The sequence below is a fragment of the Manis javanica genome, chromosome 2 (assembly GCF_040802235.1).
Source record: "Manis javanica isolate MJ-LG chromosome 2, MJ_LKY, whole genome shotgun sequence".
Classification (NCBI taxonomy): Eukaryota; Metazoa; Chordata; class Mammalia; order Pholidota; family Manidae; genus Manis; species Manis javanica.
The window spans coordinates 182147146-182164087 of NC_133157.1; the positions used below are offsets into that span (position 1 = coordinate 182147146).

At 40.6% G+C, this 16942-nt stretch overlaps 1 long non-coding RNA gene across 2 annotated transcripts in view; it reads right to left on the reverse strand.

The window, feature by feature from the left end:
* The window catches only part of LOC118967829 (uncharacterized), a 351145-nt gene that overhangs the window by 68631 nt on the left and 265572 nt on the right, over positions 1-16942 (reverse strand). The gene's annotated exons all lie outside the window — the stretch shown is intronic.

Consider the following 16942-nt stretch of genomic DNA (forward strand, 5'->3'; position numbering starts at 1 on the left):
CGGACAGTCTCACGTCCGTCCCCCCATCATCTACTTCCCAAACGAAACGTCTTCACTTCTTCAATTATCTCTTGTGACATCTGTCATGATGAAATTGCTATTGGCCTCTGTGTCTCCTCTATGAAAGCCTTTGCTGAGGGATTCATCCTGGTACCTTAACTCCAAAGAACAGGGCGGGTACCTTAATGCCAGGCCACAACATGATTTTATAGGTGGCGAGACATCCATGGTAATTATAAAAATAATTACTATTTTGTGCTTTATGTACCAGGCATTTTAATCAGTACTTTATATGCATTATGTCAATAAATGAGGGAAGTATCCTTATTCCCATTTTCCAGATGAGAAAACTGTCTCTGAGACACCAAGGAACATTCCTGAGATTACACAGTAAGGGATGGAAGCACAATTCAAACCCAAGCCTGCCCGACTCACAGCCCATGCTATGGTCACAGTGGCTAGTCCTTCCAGGCCTGCTCAGTTTGAATTACCACAGTAGCTGTCAAGAAGACCAGTCTTGCCTGTTAGACATCAGCAGAGCATCTCTTCAGTCTAGGAGCATCACCCTAGTCTTCTAGCTGCTTCAGGCCTAGTTTGTAGAACTGGGCTACATTTCAAAGTATAGGACTGGAATGAACACTACAAGTCAGAACTCCTGTAATTGAAGTAAGCCAGGAATGTGGTCAGAGAATTTAATTATCTTTCAAGGAGCAGAACAGGGTTTCCCAGGTTGAGGTTCAGAAGCAGAGCTTCCCCAAGTGGCAGTGAGGAGGCCCTAGAAACTTCTTAGATCCTGCCTGGCAATAGCCAGACAACTTATCTTGTGTTACTGGAGGGAGCCCTGGACCATGCTCTTTCTAGGCTAGTGATAGGACCATGAAATAGTGAGGTTATGACCAATATGAAATTGTGAACAAAAATATTTTGAAGTTGTCATTTCAGGCTCAAAGGGAACAAGAAGGTCCTTGCAACCAACTAATGGAGAGGTAAGCCCCAAAGCCCCTGGGAGCTCGATACCTCTTTATTCTCATTACTCAATGTGTGGTTGTGTACTGGCAACCTGGTATCACCTGGAAGCTTGTTAAAAATGCAGGATTTTAGGCCCCACCTCAGGCCTACTAAATCATAACTTGAATTTCAATAAGATCTCAGTTGACCTGTATCCCCCACATGGAAGTTCAAGTATAGGAGAGAGGGAAAAGGAAGAGTTATTTTAATACAGGCAGGCCTTACTTTAGGCCAGCCTGATACAAGTGACTGCTAACTTTCCCAAAGGTTCTGCCATAGCCTGCAAGGCTTTACGTGATCTGGCATGCTCCCTTCCCACCACTAGCCAATTTAACTCTCTGACCTCATCTTCTTGTCTCTCCTGTCCCCTTCCAGCTACACTGGCCTCCTTGCTGTTCTTCAAACTCATTAGATAAACTCTTACCTCAGGGCTTATGCACTGGCCCTTTCTTCTGTCTTAAAGGCTTTTCCCCAGATAGGGTTGATCATCTTGGCCAATTCCCTTCATATTTTGCTTAAATGACCTTTTCAATGACCATCCTATTTAAAATCACCACCCATCCCCATCCCTCTTAACCTTTACTACTTTGATTTTATTCCTTAGCACTCACCACCTTCCAACACACTATACCAATTATTTTTATATTTATTGTTTAACGGTCTTTCCTCTCTAGAATGGCAGCTCCATGAAGGCAAGGATCTTTGTTTTGTTCATACATGCCTACAACAGTATCTAATACATGAGAAGCACTCAATAAATAAGTGTTGTGTGAAAGTACCAAAGCAGAATTTTTAAAAATGAGTTTATAAATTGTATGAAATTCAGCATAGCCCAATTTTCCCCACAGAAGCAATCTTACAGATGAAAATCCCATACTCAGATTATGGAAATGTACTAAACTCATAATTTGGCCAAAAAATTATCTTTAGATATGGGCACTATTCAGGGACAGTCTGTAGATCAAAATCTAGAGTGATAAATCTAAATGTTAAATTAGGGGAGTTAATATTTGACTTAAAAAGAATTAATCCAAGAGTTACCTTAAATAGTTACTGGAGATCCTTTCCTAATCACTTCTATCTAAGGCCTTCTGTGATCATTCCGGATCACAATAAGCAGCCCTGCCCTTGATCTCACAGAGAATTTGTTAACTATAATATTAATTTGGCAATTAGACATGCAATTTTGTGCCAGTCCTTGTACAGAATTTCCTCAAGTTAGAAAACCACAGTCTGGAATTCTCTGTAAATCTCAAAATAAATTTAAAAGCTCAGCTGAATCGGTTGCCCTACCTCTATAAACTGTAGACCTTGACGAGTTGGCCCACTTCTCAGAGCACTCACAGTTCAGCCAGCCTCTGTAGTCAAGAGCCTTAATCCAGCATCAGCGTCTATGTCATTCAATGCTCACCCATAGCTAAACTACCACAGGATTAACAGGCGGGGCATCTGCAAACAGCGTTTATTATACTATCTGCCTGGAGCCTGTTTTTATCATGTCAAAGAGATTAACACCAGGTGAAGAGAAACAAATGTGAGACTAATGCGCTGTATAAAGACACTGCTCTGGCTCAGGTCACCCAGCCCCCATGGCTTCTGTATTTAAGAGGCTAATCTGTGCTGCTGAGCTGAATGTTGGTTTTCTTCTCAGGTATTCATATTTAACTTTATAGGGGACTATAGCTTAGGCTCCCTACTAGATAGTAAACTATATAAGGGATGTCTTTTTTATCCCTCAAAGCACCTAGCATGGGCCTTGTACACACTAGTGATTACAATGAAAGATCACATTTATTTTGTACTTTGTACAGTGACATGTTCTAATTCACTTAATCCCCACAATCACTCCATGGGGCAAGTGCAGTTATAGCCCTCATTTTAGAAATGAGATTACTGCTACACAGTAAGTTTCAGGACCTTGCCCAAGGTCACACAGGTAATTAATGGTTTTAGCCAAGGCAATCCAAATCCTGCACACATGCTCTTAACCACTACGTCATGATGTAAAATTATGGTTTGAGAGATTAAAATATCAAACTCTATTTAGTGGGTAAAAATACCTTTCAATTTTCAAAAATCATATGTGTGTGTGTGTGTACACATACACATGCCTACACATACACATTCATATACATAAACATATAAATATAATACATCAACTAGTCATGAATCACTTTTCTATGGGAATATATACCTGGCATAGTGACACTCAAGTGAGTTTTGGTTCAACAGTCCATGTTGGGAATAAAGCATCTCCATTTGCATTGTATTTGTCATAAGCATTCTATGACTATTATGAAAGATAAATGTAAGTTTACTACTATGAACTCAGAAATCTGGGAGCTTTTTAATCATTTCCCAATAACGAGGGGCTTAAGTCCATTATAATATAAGCATTTAATTGATTCTTTTAAGTGTGATAGCTCATCACTAGCAAATATTTATTAAAAACTCACAAAAACACTTCAAAATATTAGAATACTCCTCGCTTTCATTCCCTGAAAATTGTACTTTCTTCATTCCTTTTAAGGTCTGTCTTCCTCAAATCATGGAAATTAATGAGCTGGGAAAAAGACATTCCATCATTCAACCTATTCCCCAGCCAAGAGAACAACATTCCCTACGGTTTCTCTGGTAGAGCTTTAAGATCCCAGACTGACATTTTTAGCCACAGCTCTTTTCACTTCCCCCAGGGAGGTAGCTCCAGTTCACTAGGTAGCAGTGAATATTGCTTACTGTATGGGATTTTGCCAACTAACCCTCCCAGATTACAGAGGATCATGGAAAAGAAGGGGATGACATAGACAATATTTTCAAAGCCAAGGAGGAACAAACTGCCTCTTATGGTAGATTTCCAGAACTATTTGAAGTTAACATCTTGAGAACTGCGCCTAGCTTCTTCCCAGTTCCCCCTAAAGAGTAGAATTTTATTGTAGACCACCTAAGTCATTCAGTTCAAATATAAGTAGCTGTAAAATATTTCAAAATATTGACAGATATATTCTTACTTCTTGGCATTTCCCTTCTACCCTACATCATTTTCACCATTAAAACTAGATCTTTAGACTAAACCTTTTATTCAAGGAAAGGGAAAATACCCAAGAACCCAGCAAGAGTAGAATTTGGCAAGTCAAATTCTTCACTTTGAATTTCAAAACAGACTCTTGATATGGGAAAATACAATGGCAGTGAAAGAGAAAAAAATTCTAGTTCTCCAAAGGCAAATCCTGGAAGCATGTAAGAGCATAGAGTTTATCACATAAACCATAGAGGAGAGAAAATGTATGATAATATACAAGCCATATCTCTACCACACAAAGAAGAGATATGAATCTTTTCTGAGCTGGAGTTGAGGAGCTTGAAGAACATTTACAGCATGTATAGTTGGTGCAGGATCTTGAAAAAGAGATGCTCACAGTTACCCATCCAGGGATCATACCTGAGGGGAACTGGTAGAGACCATCCTCCCTGGAACAGATAGCCATCTGAAAGTAGGGAGAACTAGGTCCCAACTTGAAAACTGGAACTCAGGCACAAAATCTCAGAGAGATTGTACAGGATATGTATGTACAGGATGAGTATTGTCAAAGTAAGTTCTGAAATAGCCTAGCCCATCCTCCATCCACCCTACTGCAATCTCTCACAGTCCCAGAATGGAGTGCAAGAGCAGCCATACATTCCCCATATTTAGTAGAGAGAGGCATGGAGGTTGACTAAAAGTCTATGGGGAATCCAAATGGGCCTTGTATTATTGACAAAGAATATGAAGAGTGAAGGACTTGATGACCAAAAACCATGGGGCACATGCTTCATCAGTGGGAACAACAGGAGTAGAGACCAGGCAGGTCCAGCTAAGCCTCAGCAGAGGCCCGCAAGGAGCAAAAGACAAGATTCACACCAGACCCTTTTCCACCAGTGACAGGATGGAAAACCCTTAGCTCTGGAGAGAAGAGGAAAGAAATAGGGAACATCCTAAGTGACTAGGTATTTATCTAAAAGAAATGGGAACTTTAAGTGTTAAGTCAGAAAGTCACTTGAATTGCCATGTTTAAGTTCATCTGGATTTTGCAAATTTCTCCAACTGTGAAAATTCAATCTCAGTACAATTGCATTACGTAGTCCAGATCCTGTATCTAACGGGGTTAGCCATATAACACCAAAACTGACAAAACTTAAGAGACAGGTGAGTTTAAAACTCCTTAGAAGATAGGTAATTGCTAATTTTAGAAAACAACAAAAATTATTAAAGGAAACCTCAGAAAAGATGGTTATGAGTACAAAAATAAATCCATGAAACCCAATCACCAAATATGAGCACTTCACCACATTAGGGAGGAACCTAAAGCAGAACTAAGTTATCTCCAAGAAAGTCTCCCATTAATTGGTTAAGGGTTGAATTTAGAACCCATGATGCACTGCATTTATTGCAGCTATTACTTTTAATATGTAATTTAGTAACTTATCGTATGTTTGAATTCTTCTCTAGTTGGGTTACATATGCAAGCTGTCTTCAACTTGATCAGAAGCTCTGTGAGTTACAAAAGCCAAACTTGCCTTAGATGTAAACTGCACAGTGCCTTCTCCCTGAATTACCCACAGCTAGGCCTGTCCCAAACAATTCTCATCATTTCCAAATCAAAAACAAGCCCTCATCAGTCAACACCACAGCCTGTTTAGTGCACAGCATAGGAGGAGGCAAGTTCTCTCTCTTCTCCATCATCTCTTTTTATGACACTCAAGAGTATTTTGTTCATACTTTAATTTTTATTATCTTTACTATCCCCTTTCCTGTAATAAATAATACAGAAATATTCTAGGAAAAGAAGTGAGTTGATATTATTTTCATTTGGAAGATTTATGGGAAGGAAAAACTCTCAACAGGACTTGGATATGAATCTTGGGATATCCCAGAAAAAAGAGTCATTGAAAAAGGGCAACATGGAAACCAAAAATGGAATCACTTTCATTTCTTATTCTCTAAGACCCTGCATGGATTACACACCAAGTTCTGGAACTAAAGAAAGCCAGGATCTTCATGGAGAATGACTAGTATCTGCATGGAGTTAGGGCACTGGGATGGGCATGCAGGAGGGAATCCTCTCATATCACCCAGCCCATCTCAAAATACCAGTCAGGCAGCAATGGAGGTGAGAGAAACCAAGGTGAAGACACACACACACCCTCCCCTGCCTTATCAAACAAGCCATCATTTTCATGAAGCTGAGAATTTACACCAATGACATGGGAAAAACGAACACAGGTAAAATTACTTGAATTTTAAATTAATAGGCAGGCATTGTGTGGTCAAAATGTTCAATTATTATATGTTGCAATTAACTAGTATCCATAAGCATGGGGTTTTATTGTTCCATTCTTTTTACCTGGGCTAATTTAATTGAAGATACTCCTTGCCTCCTGGAATGCCTGCTTTGGTTATTTATTTTGTACAGGCAGACCTCAGAGACATTGGAAGTTCTGTTCCAGACCATCCCAATAAGGCAAGTCAAATGAATTTTTTGGTTTCTCAGTGCATGTAAAAGTTATGTTTACCCTATACTGTAGTCTATTAACTGTGCACTAGCATCATTAAAAAAACAATCTATATACCTTATTTTTTAAATACTTTATTGCTAAAAGAAATTTTAACCATCATCTGAGCTTTCAGCAGGTCATAATCGTTTTTCTGGCAGAGGGTCCTGCCTTGATGTTGATGGCCGCTGACTGACCAGGGTGGTGGGTGCTGTAGGCTGGAGGCTGCGACAATTTCTTAAAATAAGGCAACAGTGAAGTTTGTCACACCAGTTGACTCCTTCTTTCATGAACAATTTCTCTGTAGTGTGGGATGCTGTTGGATAGCATTTACCCAAAGAACTTTTTTCAAAATTGGAGTCAATCCTCCCAAACTGCCACTGCTTTACTAAGGTTATGTAATACTTTAACTCCTTTGTTGTCATTTCAACAATCTTCATGGCATCTTCACCAGGAGTAGAGTCCATCTCAAGAAATTACTTTCTTTGCTCATAAAATCAACTTCTTCTCCTCCCCCATTCACACACACACTAAACTGAGTGCCCACAGAATTAAGCTCCACGTGTTTTCCTCTCAGGGTGACTCTGTACTTCAGTTTCTCCATAGTGTCAGAGTTCCGGAACAGGACCAGACAGGTGGTATAAGTGAATAAAGTGTGCTCAGTGCATGTCCTTAGAGAACTGAAAAAGGGGGTATACCCTGTCTCAAGCTGGCAGTAGATACTCAACTCCAGCTGATTGCAGCCATGGAAAAATCTGCATTTTTATGTGTAATTTCTTTAAAATGCTGTGAGAGCCAAACAAACCAATTCTGCTTGTGGTCTTGACTTTGCAACCCCTGTTCTATACCCCTATTTTTTTTAAATGAAGTTTCTCAGTGAAATCATGAATGAATGTCTGTAAATTATTTAAATCCCTTCAAAGAAGAGAGATTTTTGTAGCTGTCACTCAAGAGAAGGCTGAAAATAAAGAGCAGCAATTTGACTCAAGGTAGGACTCTACCTTGTGCTGTTAAGGCAAGTGAGGAATTGATGGCAATTGGGAGACAGCTATTACTCAAGATGGGCACAAGTAAGGGATTATATTTTTGTCAAGCAAGATTTTTCTCCTTTTTCATTTTAAACTTCAAAGATGATCATTATTTTTCATTGGTTTTATTTTTTCATACACAGAACTCTGTGCTGCCTCTTATCTCTCAACATGGGTAACTTAGACTCCAAAGATATTTTCATTTCCCTATAATATGAGGGCTTTTCAAGACCAGCTCAGAGACACAGCCATGCTACTCACTGCCCCTAGCAGCTGTATGTGCAAATCTTTACTGAGCAACTAACACACTTCTGACATAAATAGTAGACTTGAGTGACTAACTATGCCTCTCTGAATTATTTTTTTCTTCCCCTACTTAATCAGTACCTACATAATTGATCAGGTGGGCCATCTGGAGCCTCTGATTCACATATTAAGACAATTAGGACACCAGCCAGCTAATTGCTCAAGCTGGCATTTTTTGTAACTAAGACAAGAAAACCTAACGCTTTGTCTTTCTCAGAAAAAGCCAACTCCATCTGGTCTTAGGTATGATTCAGATACTAATTCATGCAATATCTAGCTAAAAATGGGTATAACCATAGTGAGACAAAGTATTGAATAAAAGTGAATTATGTGGCAGTAAGTTTCCCATAGCAGAATCCAGACTGAAATGTGATAGTAAAAATCTAATGTGATAGTAAAAATCAAACAGAATAGTGAATATATTGTGTATACTAAGATTTTACACACACGCTCTGAGAGAGAGAGAGAGATGCCAGTCACTAGAAAGCAACTAGGCGACCCTCTCAATAACCAAATATTAGGGAGAGAAAGAGTTTGGAGACTGGGGAATCCCCATAACTATGAGTTCTAAAATGATATGGGGAAAATACTTAGAAATACAAGGCCAAGTATAAAGGAAGATTTATTTTCTGGCACCAGGACTTAAATAGGGTACCCCCCCGACACTGCAACCTTCTTTTAATAGGAGAAAAATAACTAAAGCTAAACAGCATCTTGTGGTTGAGGAGACTTCTGGAAAGTTAGCTACTCCCAGCATGGAGTAATTGGGAGCCAATGGGAAGCAAAACAAGTAGCTGTTTGTTGAACCTTTGAGTAATCATTTTATTTATAACAGAAGGAGAATATTTATCATTCTGTGGCCAAACACAGGAACTAGAGCTAGAGGGCCGGGAGATTTATGCTTCCCTGTACGATGGCAGGAGACGTGGAGGAACCAAGAACCACTGCAGCAGGAACAATCACGGAAATGGCAGCATACACAAGCAGGCTCCTTGAAGAAGGCTAACAAGTGTAACAGAGATCCATGACATACCTAGCCAGCCTCCCTGCAACACAGGGAAGAACTGAAAATGTTTAAGACTGCCTGGGGGAAGGAGATGACAAATATTCCTCCTGTCTCTTGTCTGCCGTACCGTCACTAAAACCAATTAAAAAGCAAAACAAAGGTACATAAAAGAAGCAAACAACAGTGAATTCTCTCAGTTTATAATCAAACAAAACTTTGGCAACCAATGATTTTTTTTTAAAAATACGACCATATGCCTCATGTTTTACTCTAGTAAATGAATTCTTTCATCATCAAGAGAGTTTATATGACATTCTCTTGATGATGAAAGAATTCATTTGCTAGAAGAGAATTCTAGAAAAAGTCATGTTAAGAATCATGCTGGCATAATTCCAGTTTATATAAGGGCCTGGCCTTCTGGTCTTAATTTTAATATCAAAAGTGACTGGAAAATATTATAAACCACCCCCAAAACTACATGTAGTAAAATAAGTTAACATGTCATTTTCAAATTAAAATAGAAATTTTCTTTTATGAATTTTAGATCATGTACATGGGATGAGATAAGGTGGGATCATGTGAGATGCAAAAGGAGTTGGTGGGAAAGGGTGGCCACAGGCAGAGGCCTCAGCTATAGTCAGCACGTATTGGGGCTTCAAAAAAAATCTCACTCAGACCTTTATGATTTTGAACTAAGAAAAATGTTCAGTTAATTTAATAAACTTCAGTTATTTTACCAGCAAAAATGTTTTTTGGGGGGAACAGAAGAGAATTACAGTTTGGGGCAAGCAAGTTACAGCAAAACCATAGGCAAGCCAAGGGAGCAAAGGAAAAGAACACTCTTTTACATAGGAAAGGTTGGAGCTAAGAGGGCTGTTACAAACAAAAAGTCCATTGTAGTAAACTGGGATTTTGAACATAGTAACTTTTCACTGGCTGGGCTGTTGCTGGGGGAGGAGGAAAGTCTTTCTTCCACCTGCTAGGGTAGTAAAGTGGTAGCTAAAACACAATGCTGGCAGTGTCCCTTCCCATTGGGTCTGCAATGGACAAGGAGTGAGAGTGCATGAGAGCTCCCCCTGCTGGCCTCCCAGCTCCATGTTAATGAGGTTTCCTCAATTTTCATACTCTTGAGCCTCCCTCTTTCACTTAGAAGGCCTCTTGGGATTACATCAATCCTACTCAGATTATCTGGGATAAATTCCCATCTCAAAATCCTTAATCACATTTACAAGTTCCTTTTGCTATGTAAGATAACATACTGACAGATTCTGAGGATTAGGATTTGTACTTCTTTGGGGCCATTGTTCTTCCTATTAGAGGGCCATAAATATTGAGTAGTATTTTTAAAGCTGAAGTGTTAAGATTTATGATCAATTTTCCTTCTTCATAATCACTCATCTCTTTCATATACACCCATATTTTTATGTCTGTGCCTTAAATCTGTTTTATAAGAATAATAAGTAATATTTATCAAGTGTTTTCTAAGTACCAGATACTGTGCTAATCAATTTACTTGCATTTTCATATTTAATCCTGTCAACAACCTAATGAGAGGGGTGCCATTATCATTCCCATTTCATGAATGAGAAAACTGAGGCTTAAAGAGGTTAAGTAATTTGTTAAGGTTATACAGGTGAAATTCTAAACAAGGTCTCTCTAAGCCCTAACCCTACAACTCAGTCAGATGTGAGGTTTACAACAGCAAAGGTGTATTCCTTGCTTAGGCTCCATATTCATTACATGCCTGTTTTGGATCTGCTGTAACTTCACATTCTTTTCATTATGAGACACAGGCTGAAGAAGCAGCCTCTTCCTGGGATACTGCCCTTCTTAAATATTACCCTTTTTTTTTAAGAAAAAAAAAGAGATGGTGAAGTCTCACATAGGCTTTTAGAGTGTTAACTTGGAAGTGACATACATAATTTCTGCTCTCATTTCATTGGCCAAAGCAAATCAACAACTAAGCCAAAGATCCCTGTAGCCAGAGGGTATTAATCTATCACTAAGTAGGGAAGCAATTTGGAAAGAATAATACAATTTATAGCTGCTTTTACTATGGTGCTATACCACTCACTGAAGATGAAAAGAAAAGTAATACCTTATCCGCAGAGTCTAGATGTTTTGGGACCTCCCTTAGTGACACTGAACTCATCTCCAGTACAGCTGGACCCATGGGTCTACTTACTAGAAGTCACCTGTGTGGAGGAAAATTTTCAGATCCTGAACTTTGCCTTTATACATGTGCCCAAGTGTTCAACACTCCATTAGAGAAGCAGTTGTGCCTCCTGAGGATAGCTACGTGGTACCAGGAGTCATGAACTTTTCTACATGGCGAGCTTCTCCCAACTAGTAAGATTCTAGATTGATGTTAACCTACCTCAAAGAAACAGATAAGAAAGAATAGGGATATGGGGGGTATCCAAAAGTCCTCTCTAGTCCAAAGTCTTCCTAGGATTCTAATCCAGTTAGAGAATAATATACTTTTCCAAGGACAGTCTTAGGACAAAGGATTGGGAACAATGATTATGACATAGGCTGTGTAGTTGAGGAAAAAAACCAGGCCCTGGGCAAGTCAAGAAAAGCTTGAGGCCAGTTCCTGTGGCCAGCTGCCAAAACAGGTTAAGCAACAGCAAACCAGCTAGGCTCTAGGAAAGTAACTGATGGCAACACAGTGCAGTTTCTAACCAATTCAAATCAGCTAGATTTGGGATGGGGAACAAAAATAATCTAAAACTATCCCAAAGCTCATTTTACACTCATTAGCATACTAAAAGTAATACCCCTTGATGCCATCACAGCTCCAAGACCATCTAAGGAAAAAAGAGGGCTTCATCCTATTTCCAGGAAATACCCCCCTATTCCAAGAAAACCCCACCTGTCCCAATGAGTATTCCACCCTCTGCTTAAGCTCCAGCTGTAAGACTACCCAACCTGAACCCCCGTGCTGCTCGCCTCTCAAGCATGCCTGCACTTCCTCCTTGAGTGTGTGCTTTTGCATGACGCTGCTTGTACCTGCTCAACCTGCTCTTGAATTCTTTTTGATCAGTCAGGAACTCTCTCCTGGGTTGAGATCTCACCCAGCTCACAGGGAGATCTCCCTGGTTTGGATTTCCCAACAATTGCATCTTGTCCAGTGATCCATATTCACTGGACACTCTCACCCATGCAAGCCCATGCACTCATTCTTGGACTCGTCACACAAACTAGGGTGAGGATAAGAAATAGGAGCCCACAAGAAAGGCTTGCCTAAGGTCACAAACAGAACCAGTAGGAAGTTGGCCCAGAACTGGACTTTTGGCTCCCAGTCCATTGTCCCTCCCCATCAGCCCCTATATTCCTCAGATCCTCAGCTCCCATCTCTGGTGCTCACAGTCCCATCAGTTAGGGATGACGACAGTTTACTTTAACTGGGTAACTTCTTCCATTTCACTTATGGAGAGGGTGAGCTATTTGAATTTCAGCAGCACCACCTCCTTTGAAAGGAACAAACCCCCCACCTTCCAGTGTGACTAGGCTCATCCAGAAGCCACAGCATGGGAGAGTGTGAGCTTCTGGCTTCACCTGAGCTCCCTTCACCCTCACATCCCTTCCTTGGGGCACCCCTCCTACTCCTTTGAAATGCTTCCCCAACTTGTCAGGGTGGTGCGGCCTGCTCACTGGCCACCAGTCAGATTGTTTGCAAGTTTGCCACGTTGCACTGGCAGGACTGTGTTGAGGCTCAGATGCTTCAGCATAAATAATAGCACATCTGGGACCTGGAAGAGGTCCAACTGCACATTATAGAAAAATCTGGGGTGGAAATAGAGCCAAATGATACACAGCTGGAAACTGTTAACTTAGGAGCAAGTTAGGGAAGCAGTTGAAAATGAGAGAAGAAATGGAAAGGGAGGAAAAAAAGACCAAACCAGGGATTACTGTTGTCTGAAAGGCTCTGAATTATAATTGTTGAGAAACAGACCCATGGTTTATACAACAGTTGAATTAAGAGCATTCCTACAAAAATAATAGTTCATAATAATTGACCTCAAGGCAGAGAGGCTGAGCAGGGCCAGGAAGCTTGGCCTCTGGACATCTGGTTGCCATGGATGTGTTGGTCCTGTCGCCTCCTAGAATTTCAATCTGTAAACGGTGTCATGGTGAGCCAGTGAAGGAGTTCAGCCCTGCGCCAGTGAAGACCCCAGGGCTCCCTGCCCTAATCGGCCGGCACTGGAGAAGCTTAGGGAGTTCCCAGGCTCCTGGGCAGCCTCAGCCAAACACACCTGCTGTGAACATGCCTAGTATTCAAGAGGAGGCCACAGAGGAGGAGGAGGAGCAGGGGCAGCAACATCACTCAGCCCACAGACCCAGGCAGATAATTCACCAGGATGCTGCACAGGGGACTGCACGCCCCTGGCCAGAGGCTAAAAACTACAATGGCATCCCTAAACCGAGGAGAGGAAGTTTAAGTACAGGGGAAATTAGGATAAAAAGTAGAGAAAAAAATCTATTCCTCTCCCTCTTAATAGAAATCAAATGCATGGATTACCTTCTTAATGGATGGTTTGATTTACTCTCCTGCATTAAAAATACCCCCAAATTAAGACATCATTAAGCGATGCCAGAATGCAGACTTTCCAAGCAAAGCTCCACATGACAGGATCCTTCCAGTCCCTCCCACCTTGTCCTTGTCTTGTAGCAGGTGATTTAGGTGAATCCTGCTGTCTCAGCGAGGATCTAAGGCTCCCTCCAACACACTTGAGGCTGAACTTCGATGGCTGTAAGATGCAGGCTTGTCCTTTTTAAAAGTAAAGCAGATGACTAAACAAAATGGATCCTAAGGCACTTCTTACCCCGGTTTTGGTCAAGCTTTCAGGTTTTCTGCTTTCACAGGGAAACTGAAAGGATAAATGACCTTCTTTGGGTCTTCACTGGGGAAAGTTTCTAGTTGAGTTTCTCCAATGATTGTACTTTGGAGAACTCTCAAAATTATTGAATCATAACACAAGGGTGGATCTTGGATGCTAATTCTTAGTTTGTAGGTTCCAAGCATTCCAGTGGAGGGGAAACCAGTCGACCTTTACAGTATAATTTATACTAATTGTGAAATTTTTTAGTAACACATACTTAGGGAATATGGTTGGAAGTTGGTATGATGCAGTTATGGATATATGCATAATTTTAAAACCTTTGTTCATTCATTTAAGAAATACTTCTTGACTACCTTCTGAGAACCAGGCATTGTGCTGGAAGCTGTGAATAAATTCTCAAATGAGACACAGCTCCTGCCTCAGGGAGGTTATAGCCTAGCAACCAGAGTTCCTGCAACCATCATGACACTGAAAACACAGCTGTTAATGATTTTCAAAATTAATTTCTTGGAGTACCAACCAATTCTAGAGTAAGAGAAAAGAAGGCTGCATAGCATTGAGAATATTCCGTGCCTCAAAATAAAAACAGAATTGCATCTAGAAAAATCTTAGTGTTGTAGCATTTCAACAACACAGAAAACTGCATAAAGGGAGGTAACCCAGCATTCTCTCTGTAGCCTGGTAATTAATTTGCATCTTAAAGTCTCCTACAGAAGACTTCAAACCAAAGTGGTATTTTGGGGAATTGGGGGGGTTTAATTTAATGAAAGACATGTTGCCTAAAAGCATCTCATAATTCAAAAGCTACACAATTCAAGGGCAATCCTGACCATGGATAGATAGTCTGGGGAAGAAGGGGTTGTGAGTGGTGTTCACCAGCTGAAGTGGCATTGCCATGTGGCAATAGCAGAAACACCATTTACAATTCATCCCACTGCTGGTTTAAAATTATATGATTCTTGGCTCATATTTTGGTTTAGTTTGGGGGCCCTCCAGATCCACCTCCACCCTGCTCCCCCAAAGAAAATAATCTATATGGACTACATCAACAAGTCTCCTTGACCTCTGGTTTCCAGGCAGGTTCCATAAATGGGCTCCAGATACACAAAATCGAGGGATGGGAGAGTGAGGTTGGGGTGTCTATTCCCAGAGCTCCCTCTCCGCCAAGCTGCTGCAAGTCTGCTGTGTTCCTTTGTCAAAGGCCCCAGCTCCGGTCAAGTGGCCCTTTCCACACAAATGCCCTCCCAAGAAGTCCAGTAACTACCCTCTCCCCTTGTCCCATCAGGTCTGGAGAAGTTATTGGTACTATTCCTTACAGGTTCCCTACACCCTGCCCATACCTTTGTAAACAGTCCTTCCATCCAACTTAGGTGTGCCATTGATTTCCTGCTGGAAATCATGACAAATAAGGAGAATTTATACCATCTCAAATGTTATACCTAAAGGGAGGCTTTAGTTATTTTCATATGATGTGATTTCAGATTTACTTGGTTCAAATTTGCATGAAAAAGCAATAAATCACAAAAGATGCACAAGCCCATCTGCATCAGTAACAAGGTTAAAAATCAAAATTTAAAACAACCTGCCTTAGATTTCTCTCTCTAGCTTAAACTATTATCCCTATGACTTTAGGGAACCTTTGTTTCTGCTTTACTTATAGCTGAAATACTACATGTTAGGTTGTCCAATAACAATTCCTTCTGCCCTGCCTTCATTAATTCCTTGGCAAAGGATGAACAGACTTTATGGGCAATGCATTAAGGTAATCATCTCTCTGCCTTTCCAGTCATTAGAATTCCATTCCCAGGCAACAATAATCTCTGAAATATTCAGAAATAGGCATGTGACATTTCCTCTTTGTCCACTGCAGCAGTGCATGGAGTTTGATTTTTATTTGGTTTGATTTAATAATTTCAGCCCCTCTTGCTGGGTCACTGATTCAGTAGTAGATGGTTTGGCTCCCACTACAGCTGAGTAAAGCCAAATCAGTTTGGCTGTGAGGAAACGGGGTGTCTGTCACCAAGAGCCCTGGCATATCTGCTGATTTATGGATGCAGCCCATCATTTCAGCATTTCCCACCTCCATCTGGAACTCTCCATCAATCCATTCATTCTTACTCATTGGTGCCATTTCCATTTCATTATCTGCCAGGAAACGCATTCTGAAAGCATAGTGGGAAAGGGCAGACAATGATTTTCTGAGATTCATGAGTGAGGAATATGGATTTAAATGAACAAGTGGGGATAGCAACCCACCTAATAATGGGCAGACAATGATGTATACAGGCTGAGAGAACTGACCTTAGAATCAGATCTTGATTGTCATCCTAATTCCACCTCCTATTAGCTGTACAACATGGACTTTCCAATTCTTCCTTTTCTTCTATTTATAGTGATTGTGAAATTTTTTAGTAAAACATTCTTAGGGAATATCCAACTCTTCCTTTTCTTCTTCCTTTTAATACCTATCTCAATGGCCGTTGTGGAAATTAAATGAAATAATAGCAATAAAGCTCTTAGCACATTGCATGGCATGTGATCAGTCAATAGCTATTACCAGTGAGCACTTGGTGACTTCTACTGCTCTATGAGCTTTTTCAGATTCCGCACACACTCTACCTTCCACTGCATGACAGCATTTCTCCCCTTGTTGATATGTCTAGATTTGCTAATTACGGTGGTTGTATCTTCCTGGCCCACACAGATCTCAGGCGTTTATGAAAAGGGCAATGTCATAGGCACAGAAGGTTTTCCCCTTTTGAAAGTATTGTTTTTTTCAGGGTGAAGGGTTGGGCTGAGCTGGGCATCTCTGATATCTCTCTGAATGGCAAAAAGCCAGAAAAACACCATGCAGCCTATAAAACTAGCAATGAACTCTTCCTATTTTTCTGTCTGCTTGCAACTCCTCTATTGGAATCATTTTTATTATCTACCCTTTGTCTCCCTAAATTTAAATTTAATGTAATTTAAATTTAATTCTTTGTGGGAATGGATATTATTGAATTATTTCAATCAAAAAATTAAAATTTGTTAGACCTTTAGACGAGCATTCTGGGAGCCACGTGGAGGAAGGGAGGCGGGGCACAACTAACTCAGGGCTTCTCAAATGTCAAAGACCACCCCATCACCTGGTGATCCTGCAAAATGCATTCTTACTTGCAGGAGGCCTGCTGTGGACCCTGAGATTCTGCATTTCTAACCAGTGCTATTGGTCCATG